Source organism: Anser brachyrhynchus (genome assembly GCF_964034855.1).
Source record: "Anser brachyrhynchus genome assembly, chromosome: 5".
In the NCBI taxonomy this organism is placed as follows: domain Eukaryota; kingdom Metazoa; phylum Chordata; class Aves; order Anseriformes; family Anatidae; genus Anser; species Anser brachyrhynchus.
The window spans coordinates 55,366,154-55,385,277 of record NC_137699.1 but is presented as its reverse complement, the minus strand read 5'-3'; the positions used below and the strand labels follow the sequence as shown (position 1 = coordinate 55,385,277).

The window sequence follows — 19,124 nt, the reverse complement described above, 5'->3', positions numbered from 1 at the left end:
ACCCTTTTGTTTTGTTGTAGTTGAAGGTGTTACAAACTTGAACCATTTTTAGAGCTGTGCCAAGTGTATGTGTGTGAGGGAAATGGAAGCAAGGCAGAGGTTTCCAGTGACTTGGTAACGCTTCCTGGGCATCTCAAACCTTTTTTCCTGCTCTTTTCTGATTTTTCCAGGAATCCCTCTGCCCTTGGTTTGCCCTTCCTTCCAGAGACCCCTTGGGGTGGATGGGGATCTTCTCTGTTACCTGTACAGCTTTGAATTTGCCCTGCTGTTACACCATGACTTCTCCTATCTTAATTTTGCACATTCTTTCCCCAAAGTTGGCTTCTTCGTGGAGCTTTTCCGTGTGCCCCTGGTTCTCTTGCTGCCCGTGTGACTGGGATTATCAGTGCTGAGAGCCGGAGCGCTCTGAGTGTCCTTTATTTTCCTGTAATTAAGGCAGACTAGAAACAGCAGGAGGGTGACTTTAGGCACGGAGATCCTATTAGCTTTTTGAAATATGTTCCCAAGGGTTTGCTTTTTAGGATGCATGGGTAGGCTTTAAGTTGAGCTCTTCTTGTGGCAGGGTCAGTCGTTCTGCACCAGCCCCAAATTTAGTGCCTGATGGCGGTACTCTCCTTGTCTGGCATTGCGCTAGGGGACGGGCACGTATGGTGTGTGCTCTGCAGGCTTGGTTCTGCGGGCTTCTGGCTGCTCTGGGACTGGATCCAAAGAGAAGTAGCATAGGCCTTTTTTTTTGTGTATTCCTGAGACAGATGTATGTATCGAAGACTTTAAATAAAGGAATTGGGTTGCTGTTACCTAGTGTGCCATCTTTTGAACTGTGTCCATGAGTAAGATGGGAGTGTAATTTCTGTTTGGATTCTGTCTTTTTAGCTCGCAGTTCTTTAAGGCAAGGGTGGGATCTCACCGTGCCCTATCAGTGGTTCCTTTTAGGATGACTTTGCTGCCCCGGAGCCCTCTCAAGTTACTCACCCAAAAAAGGAAGCTCTGTTGTTGTGATTCAGAACCTCACCCGATTTGACTTATTACAGGGGGCAGGGAGGAGAGCAAATTACATGTGCAAATGGCTAACAGTGATCTAAAGGTCCTAAAGAAATGACTGCTAGCTGGCAACCACTGGCTGTTGGGTTATAAAGCGGGGGCAAAGGCTAGAGTTCGTGGTAGGTGATCTTTCCATCTTTTTATGACTAATATGGTATTTTTCCTGAATTCACAACATATCATCTTTCGGAGGAGACTTCCTGGGAAGTTGCGGATAAGTTGGCCTCTTGTGTCACAGGGAAGAAGTACAAAACCTTTCCTTCCAGACCAGCCTTAACTAGCAAAATGTCTCAGTGGTTTGCTGTGGAATTGCTGCACAGAGGAGTTCAGTTTGACTTCTCTTACGTAAGTGAAGATTTGCATTGCTAGTAAGTTCAGCCTTGGGTTTCTCGGACACTTAGTCCAAATTTAAGTTTGGAATGCTGACAATATCAAATTGTTTTCAAACTGTGGTTTCTGCTGCCTGGGTACTTCAGATAAAATAATACAAGGCAGTGTGCAGTGGAGATACCTGACCAGAGACTCTGTCAGGCCCACGGACTCTTTATCTCGCTCTTAGAAGCTTTTCCTGGTTATTAAGGCAACTGAGCTGTGGCTGTGGCTCTGTGCTTGTTCTTGAGAACCAGCAGGATTTACTGGGCTGGGCGTAGCGCTGTGCCAGCAAGGCTCGACCCAGTCATGTCTATACCCATGGCTGGAAATAAGCAGTCCGTGTGCATCCTGAAATTGACTGCGTGTGATGTGAATTCTTAAGGGGGAAAAAAAAAAAAAGGCTCATGCCTGGAGTAGAAGTGTCCTGGTAGACTTGGACAGAATCAGAGCTGCAGGTACTGCAGTTACAAACTTCCTGTTCTTGCAGGTAGCATTAAACATGGCAAAGGTTTTGTTTAATGGTTCAGGCCCTTCTGGAGGGTGGGGATAGCAGAGATTACATTCTCTATACTTCGCCTTTTGCATACCAGCATTATTTTTCCTTTACCCTGTGAACCTCACAAAGTTCAGCACAAGCACAAAGTCTCACGCTGCGGAACTGTAAAAGCTGGGGAATGACCAGCCGGGGAGCAGCCTTGCAGAAAAGGTCTGGGGATCCTGGTAAACACCGAGCTGAGAAAGAGGCAGTGGTGCATCGCTGCAGAAACGGGGGCTGCCTGCGTGCTGGACTGTGCCAGCAGCTTGAGGGAAGTGGTTGTTCCCTTTGCAGCACTTGTGAGGCCAGCTGGGGAGTGCTGCGTCCAGTTCTGGGCTTCCCAGCACAGAAAACACATGAGCAAACTGGAGTCTTGGAGAAAGCTGGGGCTCAAAACACATGATGTGCGTGGAGAGGCTGCGAGACCTGGGCTGGGCGAGCCCAGAGAAGGGACAGCCAGCCACTGTCTCCAGCTGCCGGGCAGGAGGGAGGATGAGGAGGCAGACCCCTGGGAGCACAGCGGGTGGACAGGGCGTTCCCCCACCAGCTGCCTGGGCTCTGGACAGGGACCCAGAGAGCTGGCAGAGCCCCCATCATACAAGGTCCCCAACCCACAGCTGGACCAGGCTCTGAGCAACCCGGCTGAACTTTGACGTTACCTCGCTTCTGAGTAGGGGGCTGGACTCTGTGCTCTCCAGAGGGCCCTTCTGAGCTAAAATTATCCCGATTCTGTATTACTGATTTATTTTTTCCCCCGCATTAGTAAATTTATTTAACATCGTGGCTGCTTGAACACAAAAGAGTTGTTCTTCAGGCCTTTCAGAATGAAAACAGAAATAAATGAAATCTTTTTTTGTTGTTGTTGGCAGATAAAGTAGTTCAAACAACTTGTATGAATGTACCATTCATTTTTTTTTTTGTAATTTAAAGTGTTTACCATGATGGGTTGGCATTTTACCATGTAGACTGAATGTAAGTATTGACAAACTTTTAACTAAATTTTAGGCTTGTAAATGATGAGAAACTGAACTAATTTTTGTCTGTGGTGTTCTGCCATTTACTTAATAAAAGCAAGAGCTTCCTTGTTCCTGGAACAGAGTTACCAGAACAGGTTTTAAGAACTTTGAACCTATGTTTTATGTCGATTGCTTTTCTGCGAGTATGGTTTCCTTATGTCTAGCTGTTAGTCTTGATAGCAGCTGAAGTATTTTAAAGCCTTGTAGCGTGTAGCTGTGAGAAGCCTGCAAGCCCTACGTGGGCATGAAGATTACAGGTTTAGCTGTTTTGCTGGCTGTGAGAGCTGTATCTAAGGGATCTATATGTCGTATTCCTATATCTGACCAAGCTAGCAACAGGGTGAAATCTTACCTCAAAGCTGTAAAGATCTAATGGGAGATGTCCCCTTGTTTCAGTTTTCCTCTGTAAAATAAAAACCTGTAAAACTTGCATGAAGTTGGACTTAAAATATGTTTTTTAGTGCTGATACTCTCAGTGGTGGTGCATCAGCAAACCCAAACCCACAATAACAGTTTCAGTGTTAAAATCGTATCACTGTATTGAAAATAGCACAGTAAGTACTGTCGGTGGGAAGGATAACAATGTATAAATAGGCCAGAAAACAAGAATGGATTCCTTTATTAGTGATGTGGTGTTGGAGTATACTAAGTGGTGCTTCACTTTCCATACAGTGAATTTATATCCGTGTTTGTGAGTTAGTTGCTTACCGCTGAGCATGTATGGACAAAGGAAATCTCCCCCAGCTCACAGGAACATGATCGGATTTCTCAAAATACGCGTGATTCCTGAATGCCTGGGAGCCTGGTAGGCGTCCTGATCAGCGAATGTGTGCTGTCGTGTATGTCGGGGGGCATTCCCTGACAGCACTGCGTGATGCGACGTGATGCTCCATTACCCTTCTGGGGCAAGGGCTGCGTATGTATGTGAGCAATTTATGCTGTGTGTTAATCTTTCAGAAGAACCTTTTAAAAAAGTATTGTGTGGCTGTTTCAGATGCTGTGGTTCAGAGTTCTCAGCTGTGCTTGTGTTTGAAGCACAGAAGTGGTCCACGCTGTTTTAGTTTCAATGTACAGCTTCTGTGCTGGGATGTACCTGCACGCTGTGCAGATACCCTGGGGAAAAACGTGAGTGAAGTGATGATAATAACATTTCTTGTGCCAAGTCTTGCTGCATAAAACTGCTGAGAAATGTCATCTTCCTCCCCTCGTGCCCTTGATTTCCTCTTCTGTTTCATTGCTGGGAATTTGTATTTCTTGTTTACTCTTTGCAGTTAGAGCAGCCGCCGTGCAGGGATGTCTATAAGACAGCCCCACATGCTCGCGTACACACGGCTGCGATCGTGCTTGGCCTCGCTGATCGTAACGTATCATCGCACGCGTTGGTGCTGATAGCTGTTACTTGGAGTGCGTGCATGGTAGCCACAGAGAAAATAATACAAAGACTTCGCTGGCAAATGTGCCCCAGTAATTCATCTTCAGAGCTCTCTGTGGAGCTCTAAAATGGGTGACAGCTGGTGAGAGATAATGGATTATCTTTCTGCAAGATAGAAGCATGGGCAAGACCTACTTCTTACTTCAATCTCCTTGCCCTCATCTCTCCCTTCCCCCTCGTGTCCCGTATAACAGTTAAGAAGCCATCCACTACATTTTCTGAGGGGTTTAGGTGGGGAGCGTTGTTATTGCTTTTGTGTAAATGATTTGTTGGCAAGGAAATAAATTTAGCTGTGTGTAACAATTCATGGAAGAGGAAATCAACGCTGTCTACTTGCAATCTTTTAACACTTGTCCAGAAATAGATTGCCGAGGAGTCGGAGTATTTGAATGAAAAATTGCAGTGTTTGGATTAAAATAAGCAGGTACCTCAATTAGAAAGGGCTGGGGAAAGCACACTCAGTCTGTGGATCAATACACTGGGAACAGTGGTCAGTCCAACCATCTTTATCACTTTGGGAAGTACCACGTAGTCTGGACTTTAAGGAAAATCTTAAATTGGGATGATGTACTAAAATATCTGTTAAATGAGACTTTGAAGGAGTGAGATGAGACCGGTGATACTCAAAAATAGATAATGACTGAAAGATTGTTACTAGGCTTCCGAGATTTTTTGGTGTGCTAAGATTTGTTCATGTAACAAGGCTGAGACTCCAAAATGACTTCTTATTTCTTTGAAATTTTTTTTTATAGGGCAGTCCTTCAGAAAAGACCAACTTCTTAGATTTTAATTTCATGCAGTAGAGCTGTAAATGTTCCTGGCGTCTCTTCCTCCCTCAAAGTACATCTGAACAGGCAGGGGTGAACTGCTGACAGCAACTGCACAAACTTCTCAGCTCTTAGGAAATAGTTCGCGGAACAGTTCAACACATAGCTGCTCCTGGTACTTGTTTTTAAAGATTTCATAGAGCTAGATTTTTTTAAATGATGCTGATAGGAACTTGTTTTTAAAATTCAAGTCATATAGGAAAAAGATTTAAGCTTCAAGAAGCTATGATAAAAGTGAAAATTGCCAGGCTGCTAGGGTATAAGCTTTACCAGAAGAATAGTCCTCAAGACTTGAAGTCCTTTACAGAGGGTTTGAACAACAAAAATGTGAGCTTTAGAAATGCATTCTTCCGCTCAGTGTGCCATGGTATCTCTTTAGAGATCAATGTCATAGCCTTGTGGTATGTACCTGTCTGTAAGAACTAGCTTAGAGCTTTCATGTTATTTCAAAAGCCATGAAACTGTCAACAGGTTGAAAACAGTGTTGGTAATATTCATGTCCTTGCTGGATTCGCAGTGGCAACCTGAAGGTGGAATGGTGTGTTGCCAGATAAGCAGTTCCATGCATCTCTTTCACGTAGGTTAAAAAAGGAGATGGTAACTGGTATAAATACCGAGAATCGCAGAGTTGGAAAAACTTAAAATCATACCTCTTCCAGATCTCTTTCCATTAGAAACTTCCAGATATGTTTACGGAACAAAAGGGTTATGTAGCCTCAGCTCCACAGTGCTAGCATCAAAAATGAGAGTCTGAGCTACAGTATCAGGGATGAAAAGTTTGAAAATCTTTAAAAGATTGTGGTTTGGGACTGAATGTTTTTTTGAAGTGAGTCAATACAAGTGGAAAAAATTACTTAAGAACTAAAACAATCACTGAATGGGCAAAGTAGCCAGGGTTTATTTAGATGACATTGGAGATAAATTAGCAAAGGAAAATATTAAATTCCGTGTGGAAAACAGAGGAGAAAGGAATGGGGTATTGCTAAAATGTCATATAAAGAAGGAGAAAGCCAACCATTTGGTTTTTCTCTGCGTAAACAGTTGACTTCAGTGTCTATACTAGTTTGTTCTTCCTTCACAACATCTTAAAATATTTTGAAGATTGGCTGAAATCCCTTCTTGTTCTTCTGCTTGTGGTCTTGTCTTCTGCTTATGTTCTCCTCGGAGCCCGCATTCTTTGTCAGATTTCTGGGAGGAAGTTAATGCGTCTGTGCTGTTTCCTACTGTGGAAATATTTCTATGAGCACGGCTACACGGGTAGGGTTTCCCAACTGCCTCTGTACTGACCTGCAGGTGCTCACCCTGCTTTTGCACTGGAGCACGCAAGGTTTGGGTTGTTATTTTCAGCTATTTGTAAATGAAGAGGTTGGAAGCCACCAAAATAAAGACTGCAGTGTACATAAAGATTTGAGATTACCAGCCTAGCACAAGCTTGTTCTGGACATCCGGTACCTGATTTCGAATTTTCCAGATCAAACCCAAGTCCAGATGGGTTGTAAGTGGGGATGGAAAGGCAATTCCCTACTTAAATGTGTGGAAATAAATCTTAGGACAAAAGGATTTAGGATGCAGTGCTTGCTAAACAAAGATGCCGTGAGAATAATCTTTTAAATTCAAGTAAAGGGAAGGGTTGAAAACCGAAAAGTGGCATTTGAAAAGATAAGCTAGAAGCAGAATGTTCTTTCAGATGCTATGTCTGTCATAAAAGCTTCTGGGGCTGATCCTTAATTGATAGGTCTGCCCTGAAAAGCTGAGGAGCAGGGCATAAAGGATGGCATAAGTGATATTTACAACTGTGAGTGTGATGATTGAAATTCTTTTCCTTTTTTAATGGATGTAACTTTGGTATCAGCTAAGGACAACAAACAGATTTTTGTTTCCTACTTGCTTCAAGCATACACAAGAAAGAGGGAGATCCTAGAAGCCAGCTGCTGGGGCGTGCAGCGATGGGAGGTCCCTTTTGGTTTGGAATGGCAGCAAGGAGCACGTAAGCTTCCAGGAGCCTACGGGGAGTTTGGGAAAGCCTGGAAAGATGTCCATGAACCAGCGTGCTGTGTGGGCAGACAGTCTGCTCAGAAATTATCCGAAATCATGAAACTGATTTTAAGAATTTCTGAAAGATAACACAGCAAAGATGTTAAGAAAAGACGGGGGTAAAAACATTAAACAAATGCAAAAGCTTGTGTTTTTTGGCACATGCAATATAAAAGGAAAGTTTATTCAGCGTATTGTATGTAAATTGTGAAAAAGAAAGTTGTGTAGGAGTAGGTGCCAGAAATGCACAACGTGGGGTAGAGAAGAAAGAAAATCTTCTCGACTCTACTAGAGAGAGCTAAACTTAGAAGGCCTGGAGACTCTGAAATGTCTCTTGAAAAAGGCATGGTGTTCTTCTGTTTTTAGATCCTTGTTCTGTATGCTTTGCACATGTATGATATGTTAAAGCTCTTCAGTTCTAGAACAGATTTGAAAAATTCACTTTAACTCCAGGATTTGACTTCTCTGTGGGTGACTATCTGGGTTAAAGGACACTGAGAAGTTTTGAGCTTGTGTAAAATGGTATGTGTCTAATGTTCCAGGTTCTTGTTCATCGAAAATGTTTTCTTTCAGAGCTCTTTAACAAGTATTCAGAAACAAACAAACAAAACCTCCAATTCTGCAGGTTTCTCAGTTTTCTGTTGTCAATTTTTGGCTTTTTTGAGCCATGAGCACTTAACGAAAAAACCCTGTTCTCTTAGTGGTCCACCTCCATTCCTGGAGATCAAGACCTAAAGCCAGATGTAGCATCTCCTTATATGTTTCCAGTAGTTATTTTTCCCCGCGATATCCAGATTTCTCAATTCCAGTTTTCACTGTAGCATATGGAATGCCTGCGGATAGCTGTAGACAAACTTGAAAATGTGCTGAGTCAGATTTGGGCATTAAGGAAAAGTTGCTTAGTGAAATCAGAAGTGGTGCTCTTCCTAAGTAGCTTTTGTAAATAATATGAATTATTTACATAAGATAAATATTGTCGTCTTTGGGGGAGAGTAGGATTGGGGAGAGGACATAGGAGTGTTGTGTCAGAGGAATGCATTTGTAAGGCTTAAAAGATGCAGAGGTTTTCATTGTGCCTTGCAAGTCTAGAAGAGTTTTGCTCATCCCTTTCTGCTGCTGTTACTGGTGCTCTTCACCATGTCCAGCCAGAGGTGTTGGAAGCGGTAGAGCGAGGCAGAGAGCCTGGGGTTTGTGTAGCTCTGCAACCAGCTAGACATTACAGTCTGATGAGTTTAAATACTCGCCATTTATGCTTCAGAGCAAGAATAGCTCTGGCTGTAGAGTTCCTGCCCCAGAGAGGGCATGTTGGGCTGTGGGGTTAGTGTAAAAAGGAGATGAAGAAAAGCTACCTATACATAGTAAAAAAAAAAACAAAAAAACAAAAAACAAACAACAAAAAAAAAAACACCTCTCTGAACCTTTCATTATAATGCAAAGCAAGTCTTAGCACGAGACTTTTTAGTATTCTCTGCAGATTTAAAGGTAATCCCCCTCTTCTCTGCTTCGGAGAAACTTCAGGTACTCATCCCTGGCTCCAGCAATTGCTTGGCACGCGTCTTCGTCGCCTTTGCGTGCGGCAAAAGTTTGACTTCCATTGACCTCTTAATGAGATCTGGGGCTCTAAGGACATCCTGATCTAGGGTGAGTAATGTTGGAGAAAATGTCCTGTACGTTGCTGCCGTGTAGAAGGAAGTGATAGGAACAGAAAGCTGTGCCACACCTGTGCTTCACGGAGGTGTTGTCGTCCGCACTCTTTGTATTGGAAAGCACTTCAGGGTGGTTATGTGATAGCACTGCAGCCATGAGCCATCAAAAACAAAACCAGCCCAAACCAGGTGCAGCTCTGTAGCACTGTGAGCTGGATCTGATGCCTCATCCCCTTGGTCTTTTATTTCCCTGATGCTTGTGTTGGTCTGGATGAGAGCTGAAGCGTGGCAAAAAGGGTCACTGTGATCCCTCTGCTCCCTCAACCAGCCTAGCATGCAGCACCAAGGCTGCAGCCAGGGCTGCTGGACGGACGATTCATCTCATCTCAATCTGTGCCATATAAGATGATGACCTCAGGGAAAAAAAAAAAAACCTTTAACCCTTCCCTTTTCTTGCTTGTGCTGCTGTAGCAACCCAGACCCCTCAGCGGTGACGACTCAGTTCGCTCAACTACCTGGAAATGGTTGCGCTGAGTTTCTCGGGAGCTTAGCTTTCTGCTGGGTTAGTGAGCAGAATCGGATGGGTGAGGTGCGACCTGCCAAATTTGTTACAGCTAACACGAGGAGGAGCAGGCTTGTGCAACTGCCCTCTGGTTGCAGGGCTCTGTGATCGCCTCACTTGTTTCACTGAGCTACATCTGAAATTCACTCTAAATTTATAGGCATGGAAAAGTGGTACCTGGTAAGGTGGATTTCTCTCCTGTTACTGTAAGTGTGTGCGTGTGGGTGCTTTGTCAAGGAGAGCTTATTAATAGAAACATCAAACCTTTATAATAAGAGAGGTGGCATGTGGTAGATACAGAACCGAAGTATGAATTTTGCTGTTACGTAATGTCTATATGAAGTTTTCGGTTACTTGGAAGAGCATCTTGTGTATATCTGGAGAAAAAAGATAAGTATTTTACTTGTAAGTAATAAGTGGTAAAATGCTGCTTGTCTTGGTAGGGTTTCCCTTTAAGATGAAATAAAGCATGCAGTTGGAAAGCTCAAACTTTGCTTGTATGATGATGTAAGTGGTAGTTTCTTAACGTGAATGTGTAAGCTTATATCACAGTGTGGTCATCAGGTTGGAATTTTTATTTCTTAGGAGGGTGTGTGAGAGACTGGGTTCTGATGCAATTTAGTTAGAATCACTGTTGAAATTTGGGCGAGCTCAAATTTGAGATGTTCTTAATCTTTAGTTTGAAACCATCAGAAAAATAAGTGAAAATTTCCAAGGGTTTTTCTGAGTAGTCATAACCTACTAAGTATTCTACAAAACTTACTCTTAACTGGTATTTAGATCATTCATCATGCAGGAAAATCAGTGGATTTTAAAAATATTTGCAACTTTGTTATGGAATGAGGGAGATTGAATCACTAATATTTTACTGTTTGGAACTAGTTACTTGCATTGAAGCATGAAACATTTTTTTCCATTACTGATGTGCTTCAGTATGCAATCTCAATCTGCTGTGGCTTAAATCGCCTCTCCCAGCACCTGCAAAATCCGGCCTTGGACTTGGAGCACAGCACCGTTCAGGTACCCAAACAAATAAAGCTATATTAAGCCGAGGTTGTGTTCCGTAGTGTTTGTTGTCACCCGTTTCTTACAGCGTTTTGACGTGCATCTTGGAAGATCCCGTCCTCGTGCGCTGTAGGTTGGCTGGGAGCAGCCTTGTGTACCAGATCGGAGCTCTCCGCGGTCGGAGGCAGATGCCATCGCTTCCAAAAAAGGCCATTTTGTCCTCTGCAGCCTCTTCCTGCAGCCTGCCGCGGGCTGGTGCTCCAGCGCTGCAGCTGCGCGTGAGTCACAGGGGGCGAGCGGTGCGGTGGGAGGGGATGGATGGACAAGTTAGCTTTCGCCTGGAAACGTTTCCTGGTCCGACGTGCCACGTGAGCACTAGCGATGAGCCAGGCAATAAAAGCAGAGCGCTGGTGGGAAGGAGGGACTCCTCCGGCAGCAGAATGGATTTCCTGGATTAAAGCGGTCGTGCGACTCCCCCGTCAGTTGTCTCAAATGTCTGGGAGGTCAGAGAGTTAGTCTCTGGGAAAGTATCTAATTCAGAGAGCTTGTATATGACTCAGTGTGCATGTGTTTTCTGCGCTGAATCTGATCCTCCTGAGGAAAACAAAGTGAAGATGAAGCTTAAGAAGGTGTTGGTATTAACAGCTGTTTAAGAGCAGAACAGATACTTTATTGTGGAATAGTTATCTTTTCCTCGTATTTCTTTGTAATGTTTAAAAGGAAGGAAAACACCATGCTTGAAAACCTCATGAAATTCAAGTACGAAGCAAAATCTAGTCTTTCATTCTCAGAAAAGCACAGCGTGCAGACGTTACTGGGCTCCTGCACAGCAGATCAGTCGGTGAAGTCTCTAAGGCTGAGGAGGCCGATAGACTGCCAGGACAGACTCCCATCTGTCCGCTGGGAGAGCTGGGAACCTCAGGGAAAGGTTAGGGAGGCAGCGGGGCTTCCCTTCTCCCCAACTGCGGTAGCTTGGAAATAGGTATGAAAGACTGGAAACTGCAGTTGGGAACATGATTTCTCTAGGAGCTTTAAAGTTCTCATAAGAGAGTTGGGATAGAACTTAATCTCTTACGCTACTGACTGTTTTTTTTGTTTGTTTTGTTTTGAAGTGCCCTGGTTATTACTCATAAAGGTGCAGGTTTCCTTGCTTGGAATGTGTCACCCTGTGTAGAAAGGTCTGTCTGTGTCCTGGTACATGTCACGCACTGTGCAGCTGCACCAAGCTTTTGTGGATGTTAAGTCTCTACTAGGTTTCCCAAACTAAATGCTCTGCACAACCATATTTTTCTTCAGTCTTTACACTGGCAGGTAGAACTGTTAGTGTTAACCTTAGCACTAGAAAGACCCCTGCCTGATTTGTAGCATTAGTGTATGCCATTACCTTTAGGTCTGATTTGCATGTGGCTTTTGTTTCACCTGACCATTATTCTGTAGGTAAGCAACTGTCTTTCTCTCTCTTTATATATATACATATACATGTATATATGTAGCAAACGGTCACTAGGTGTTTGCTCTTGCACGTGTAAGCCAGAGCGTGTTTCCCCTCTAGCCTGCGAGAGCTCAGGTGCTGCCTGGCTCTCCGCGGAGCACGGCTGCGCTGGCAGGAGTTGTGCTGGCAATGCCTTCTGTCACTTGGACCTCTCAGAAGGATCGGTGTGCTCCTCAGTGCTCGTCTGTACAAACCTCAAGTGTTATCCTTGGTGTCCTTTCAGTGTAAGCATGAAAGGCGGTGGATGGGCCAGTCGGGCAGCGAGCCAGCTCTGAAGTGCTCCTGGTAACATTCAGCAGCGAGCTGGCAATGGGAGCGGGGTGCTGCCCGTGGAGTCCTTCTGTGTGGTGCTTGCTTTTGGGGCTTGCCACACAAAAACTGTGCTGAATGAATAGCAGTGACCACAGATGAGGTTTCAAGGTAAATGCCTGGCTCTTCTGCCAGCAAATGTAGTGACACTAATAGGGTCGGAACCAGTGCTGCTACTCCTTTTTTTCCCCTTCAGAACACTTCCTGATGCCATTATCCTTTAGCATGGAGGATAAAGCAAAAACCTTTACATCTTTCATGTAGATAGTTATCCCAAACTAGTATACGAACCCTAAATGCCAAGATTAGTTCTGTGACTGATGAAGCCACTCCTGGAGCATCCTGCAGAAGCTCTGGTACACACAGTTTTGGTTCATGCCCCAAAGTAATGACTGCTTTGTCCATTTAAGTCTTTGAGGATTTTGCATGTGATTATGTAATCCAGATCGGTCTAAATGCCACCAAGGTATCTGACTGAAACTGTTCAAGCACCCTGTTTTATGTACGTTGGAAGCCTTTCATAAAACAAAGCAAACTCCATAATTACAGCTCTGTAACTTCGTGTACTCCATCTTCAGGAAAGAGTTTCTTTTGTATGCTAGTTTTGAGTTTCATAACACAATCTTAAATTCCTTAATAAACTCACCGCTTATTAATTCTCATGAAAAGTACTGGCAGTTGGCCTCAAGGAGATTCGGGCTTCCTTGGTGTTATATTAGCACACGCACTTATTACGAAGTGCTGACCAGCCAGGCTCGCCAAGTCCTGGTGGCCTTGCGGGGGGACCGAGGGGGCTGTGGCAGCGTGCGAAGCAGCAGGAGGCTGTCCTGCGAGGGCTGCGAACGCCCTGCCGTGGGTAACCAGCTTTGCTTCGCAGGTGTTCAATCCAGTGGAGCTTGTGTTCGTTGATAACCCAAGTCTTGCACCACTGGATTTGTTTGTCTAATGAATGTTGAGTGAGCGATGAAGAATCAGATCACCGAGCAGGAGCCAGGCAGGATAAGCGATGTATGTGTGTGTATACAGCGCGCGTTAGAGACGTGGGAGGGAGGGCATGGCAGGGGTGAAACACCCAGCAGAAAATGGCAGAGAACACAAAATGTGCCGCCTTTGTAAGTAGAAGTTTGGCTTCCCGTCTCTTTGGGATCTGCTCCTTTATGAGGCTGGGTGGAACAAGCCCTTGCCCTTCCCGCTGTGCTGCCTTCCCTTTCCTGATGCGCCTTTCCTTCTTCCCTCCAACGTTTCAGTGTCATCCTGCTGTACCTATAGCTCCCTCCGTGACCGGGCACAGCAAGGTATGTCTGCTCTGCGGCTCAGTGTGTGCTCGTTGCCCAGCTGTACGCCTGTGGCAGCCTTTCCCATCGTGGGGTGACGCTGTGGGCGTCTTTCCTATCACCATCGGTTTTTATAGAACTTGGTGTCTTTGGACAAGTTAATATCCCCTTTACCAAACCTCATTAAGTGTCTTAACAGGGATCAAAAGTTGCTGAGGAGGAGGACTGGACTCCGATTGCCGAGCAGTGTGCTCACATACCTTATTTCCTTAGGAAACCAGGCTGACAAAAGGCACTCACAGGGCTGGCTGATAAGAGGAAACACTGCACAGGAAAAGGGAGGCAAGGATCTGCAACTGGAAGAAATTAAGGCTGGAGTCAACAAAGGATGGAGGAATTAGCAAAAATTTACACTTGTGAAATAGAGGGAAAATCGCACAATCAAGCGTCGAGAGGATGGTACTTCTTTAAAAGGCGAAAGTGTGGGTTGTGGCAGGTATTTATCAGCCCCGGTAAGCTGGTTGGGGCTACCTGGGTGTGGGTATCTCTCAAGACAGGTATACGAGCGCTAACTTGTTGAACCTGTCAGCCTGCTGTTTTAGCAGCAATATCACAGGAATGCTGCTGCTTTGAGGAGGGTGCACAAAGGGCAAACAAGTTGCTTGCTTTCTAGAACGTAAGTTAGGAGGTGGTGGAGGGAAACGGTAAAACTCGCTTCTCTTTCGTGTTCTTCCTCCAAAGAAAACATCATCTTAAGTGAAATATTGGATCTGTCTGGTGGGAGTGGGGCTCCACAGACAATTATCTGCGACACCTTGTTGTTTCCTTGACATTAATATTTTGCAATTCACACGGTTTCCACCGTAACGTTTTGCGCAGGGAGTGAATAGATAAAGGGAGTGTGATGGCAGATGAATTTCTGTGTAACAGATGGTTTGGACGTGCCTTCTAGGCAGGTCTACCTGAATGCTATCATCTCATTATATAATGGCTTAAAACCCAAATCACTCACAAGATCAGTTCTGACCTATGAAGCTCTGGTGCAGGGCAGTCGGGTATATGGATAGGCTGTCCAGAGAGGTTGTGGGATCTCCGTCCTTGGAAGTGTTTGAGACCTGACCAGAAAAAAAAAAAAACAACATACCCTGCTCTGAAGTAAACAGAGAGTGACATGAGCAAGGAGGTTGGTCTAGAGACCTCCCGAGGTCCCTTTCAACCTGAGTTGTCCTATGTTTCTGTCTGTTAGTTTCTTACAGTTGTCACATTTATTTAAAGCTTGAAGTTGCCAATGATAACAAAACATCAGATGTTCCTGAACGTTTGGCAGCTTCTACTCGGTGATTTTTGTGAGTCTGGATTTCTGGGATCTTGCACTGCCAAACAAAATATGCACGAGTCCTCAAACTGGAGCTGCTGGACTACTCCACCGCTGAAGCAGGAGTTATCACAAACCCAGGGTAGTTTTTTGTCCACTCCAATGTAAAGGTGCAAGCCTCTCTGTTTCCAGAGAGTAAATTATTAACACAATCTACACAGTTCAGAATCTGAGCAGAAAGTACAAATCCAAAACATATGTCAACACTTTTCATTCTTAACCACGTTCTAGCTTGGAGAAAGTAGCCCTATTATTTTTGAGCAGGATGTTGACAGTACTACCATCCTTCCCCAAACCTCCATTTGGAAATGAAATCTTTGTGCTTCTGAGCTTGGTGGCGGTAGCAGAGCAGAGGGCACCTCACCTGTCACATCGGATCATCTCTCCTGTCCTTTCCTGCAGCTTCTGGTCCTTCAGAAACAGTTCCACCTGGAAACGTCTCCTATCAGGTGGCATAATACAAAGTGACTGCGGTATAGATGTACATAAGAGACCTAAATCACAAACCTATTTACCTATGACTGGGCTTCAAATTATATTTTCAAATTATTCAAATTGATGTTTTCTTTCTGTGCAAACAAAACATCTTAGTCCCATCTATCAGGCAAAGAGGAGAATGATTGGAATATAATTTGTTTGTGCGTGGAGAATTTATGCCTTTTGTACACACCTTGGTTTTCAATGAAGAAATAGATGTTGGCATTTCACTTCCATTTGTGAATATTGATCAAAACATAGACCGTTAATGTTTGGTATTACGTTCTTGAAAGCAGACGTTTCTTGGCTCCTTAAAAATTAGTTTTTTTCTTCCTGTGTGGCCTTATGGAGAACACCCTTCTTCCAAGCAAGTGCAAATACAATAATGCAAAATCAGCTTGAGAGAAAAGACGGTGCTGCATACAGATATGCAGAACGCCTGTCCCAAATGTTGATTAGAGTCTCAGTCGTGAATAAACAAACTCATGCAATTACTCAGAGCTAGTGTTGCCCTGACAACAGTGTATATATAACAAAATTTAGTAGTGGCTGCCAGTAAAACCCCCAGTACAGTTAATGCTTCTGTTTGCCCAGATGAAATACTTTCATTAAGTTTTATATCAGTTCCAAATCATAAGTCCTGCTGTTAATATTGGGATCAGAACTAATCAGTAAAATGTAATTATTCCAGTACATGGGGAGATCTTTGCTTTGAGTTCACTATTTATAAAATAGTGATGTATAAAAAGAAAAGCTTGAGCCCTTAACCGGTGTTATATAGCAGTGGGTGCATCACTTGGCATCATTTTGGCAAAGACAGCATATGGGGCTCTTACACACTTTCTGGAGCAAGTTTCTGTTCCCTCAGTTTTGCCAGTTGTGTGCATGCTGCTAATCTGGGTATTGGATGGGTAAGGAACAACAGGAGGCCTGAGGGGAAGCAGGAAAGCAGATTGGAAGCATTTTGTGATTTCACTTACTAAGAGGTAAAAATTGTACAATCCAGTACTTGAAAGCAGCAGGCTACATGCTGGTACAAACAAGGTTCTTCTCCCAAATGTCAATGAAGTAAGTATCAGTTTGACAATTACTGGTTCATTGCCTCCTCTGGGCTCTGATTTGCTGCCTAAACTCCCTTTTGGCCTCTGTGATGATGAGATTCTGTGGAAATTAGGTTCTATTTTCAAATTTTGTTTCCTTTTCAGAAACCTTAGATGCCTTGACAAAGACCTGAATTTGTCCTTTTTGGGGGAAGTGCTATCCAGTTTATCATCTTACTGTACATTCAGTTGTTCATGTCTGGTGCTAAACTTTCCAAGACAGTTGCTGCTGAAGTGGCTGCGTTTCTTAACGCCAACATTTGCTAAATAGTAAAAGTCAACATTGATGAAGTGCACAAATACTCTGAAAAATAGTAACTTTGTTTTAGGAAGAAAACCTTCTTTTCATTTGCATATGTTAAATTAATTTTGTTATGCAGGACTTCCACTGACAAATGGAGATGAAGCAGTAGGACTGAGCTGGGACTGGTGGTCTTTGAGTTGAGGTGGAGGTGCAGGGGGTGAGGTCTGCTTGTACTGCCGGCTTGAAGGATCCATCGCCTAGAAAGACAGGAGTAGTGCTTTTCCTTTGCAGACACTATTTCTTCTTTTTGTGTGAATTTAAGTCCAGTTTATGCTTGATACGTCATTAATATTTATTTTAAAATAGAAAGCTAATTGAATTCACTTGCTTTAGTACAATTTAATGCATTTCTAAACTGAATCCCAATTTTTAGCAAGATGAAATTTGGAGTATTTCAAAGCAAGGGAAACTGTAGAAAATAACAGCATCACCAGTTGACAAAGTAATGAAAATGTAAGAAATAAATAAGATTTTTTTAATGTACAAGACAGTAAGCTGAAACTTGTGTAGGCTTGTCATTCTGCTTTGAAAATTACTTGCAATTGATTTGCAGTGGCAAGGTTTTTTTAATAAGTACTTGCACCAATTATGTTGGTTTTCTGTTTAGTGACTAGAATTTTCACTAAAATTGGATATTTAAAAAAAAAAAAGTATTGGCTTAGTATCTTCCACGAATAAAACTACTTGATTTCATTCCTACTTCCGTTGAATTGTAATAAAAACCAGAAGGTGGTGTTCTGCTCAGTTCGTGTAATGACCTGCGTTCTGCAGTAGCAGTCCCGAACTTGTGTATGAAATGTTGACACTTATTTTGGATCTGTAACTGCATTTCTTCAGTCCCTCCTGATTTGATGGGGGGAGGAAGGAGGCAGAACCACCTTGCAAATAATTAATGTATAACATGATCGTTGGTAGTGGTGCTTCGTTGTACAGATGTCAGATTGGACCAGTTTGGTGGGTTTGGGATGATAGTCTCAGTTGTCCCGTGGGAGAGACTGGTGGGCATCTCTGCCCTAAGGAAGTGGAGGATCGAGTAGATTCCCCATTAAACTTCACACTTTGGAGAAACGTGAAGCTATCCAGTGAGAGGGGAATTGCTTTTGGATGAAACCTTTTCTATAGCAGTTCTGTCAAGAACAGTGAAGAAACGTGGCTGTTCCTTAGTCCAGGTATTTCTTCATTGTATTGGCTGCTGCAAGTTTCTGCTGACAAGTTTTCAGGCTTTCTTGCTTTGACTTCCTATAGAATCCGCAATTGAGTTCAGACTTCTGCATCTCCTGTGTGTTTGTAAGGTTTGGTTTGTTTGTTGTTTGTGTCTGAAATACACTGTCCCTCTTTTATAGGAGTTCTGTTTGGTTTTAAACTCATTGGTCTATAATCATAATGCACGGGGAGGTAACGTGGAAGTCTGGGTGGATTTACAAGTAGTAGTTCTGTGATATTTTACTCTGCTGCAAATGGAAAATATGTGTTTTAAAAACTTCAGTTGTCTTGGTCTGGGAATGTTTGTGATGAGGTGGAAAAGAGCAATTTTTTGTGCTTAGTTAGATGTGTAAGCATTCCCTTTGTAGACACCATACTTGCTTTTGTGCAATTTAGCTTGCACCACTGTTTTTTCTTACTCATTTGGTCTCACAATTCACTATTTATTCTGATTATTAATGATTATTGTAGCAAGTGTTGTATCTAAACAGTAATACGCTTTGCATAATACACTAGAAATAATTAAAATTTTATGAATTGGGGCTAGAGAGGAGAAGATGGATGGCATCTGCAAGTACAGCGGAATTTATTGGCTAAATGCTTTGAGAAATGTGTGGAGTCCAGCAGGACCGCTATTGCAAAGTAAATGTAGGTCAGTTAATTGCTGGACACCTTTCAGGCTGCAGCCCTTCAAGACTTGTTCTAGCTGAGATCTGGCAAATGCGATTTTTGTTTTTCTGTTTTTAAGAGGAAAAAATAGTTCAAAGTAACAGATCTTGTAGAACATGGATTCATTGGTATTGAGCAGAGACCTGTCTACTGAAAGTGAGCTGTTAAGACTTCAGTTGGTAGTAACTGAAGAAATAAAGCAATGAAAGCTGAACGCTGCTTAAGAGGAGAGTTACTCCAGTGGCTGAAGGATAACACAATTTTTTTCTTTGGGGTTCGCCCATAATGAATGAGCTCTATCCCAGTTTTATGGTCCTTTGCTGACTTATGAAACCCTAAAGAAAGGCGGGGTGGCAGATCAAAACCTCTTTCTGAAGGTCTTTGCTCTTTATTTGATGGCAGAATCCTAGACTGAGGTTGATATTGGCCATCCATATGTTAGGGTGATTTA

At 43.3% G+C, this 19,124-nt stretch overlaps 1 protein-coding gene across 3 annotated transcripts in view; it reads left to right on the top strand.

Moving 5' to 3' along the window:
• Positions 1–19,124, top strand: part of CDC42BPB (CDC42 binding protein kinase beta) — a 95,527-nt gene that overhangs the window by 8,977 nt on the left and 67,426 nt on the right. The window lies entirely within an intron of this gene.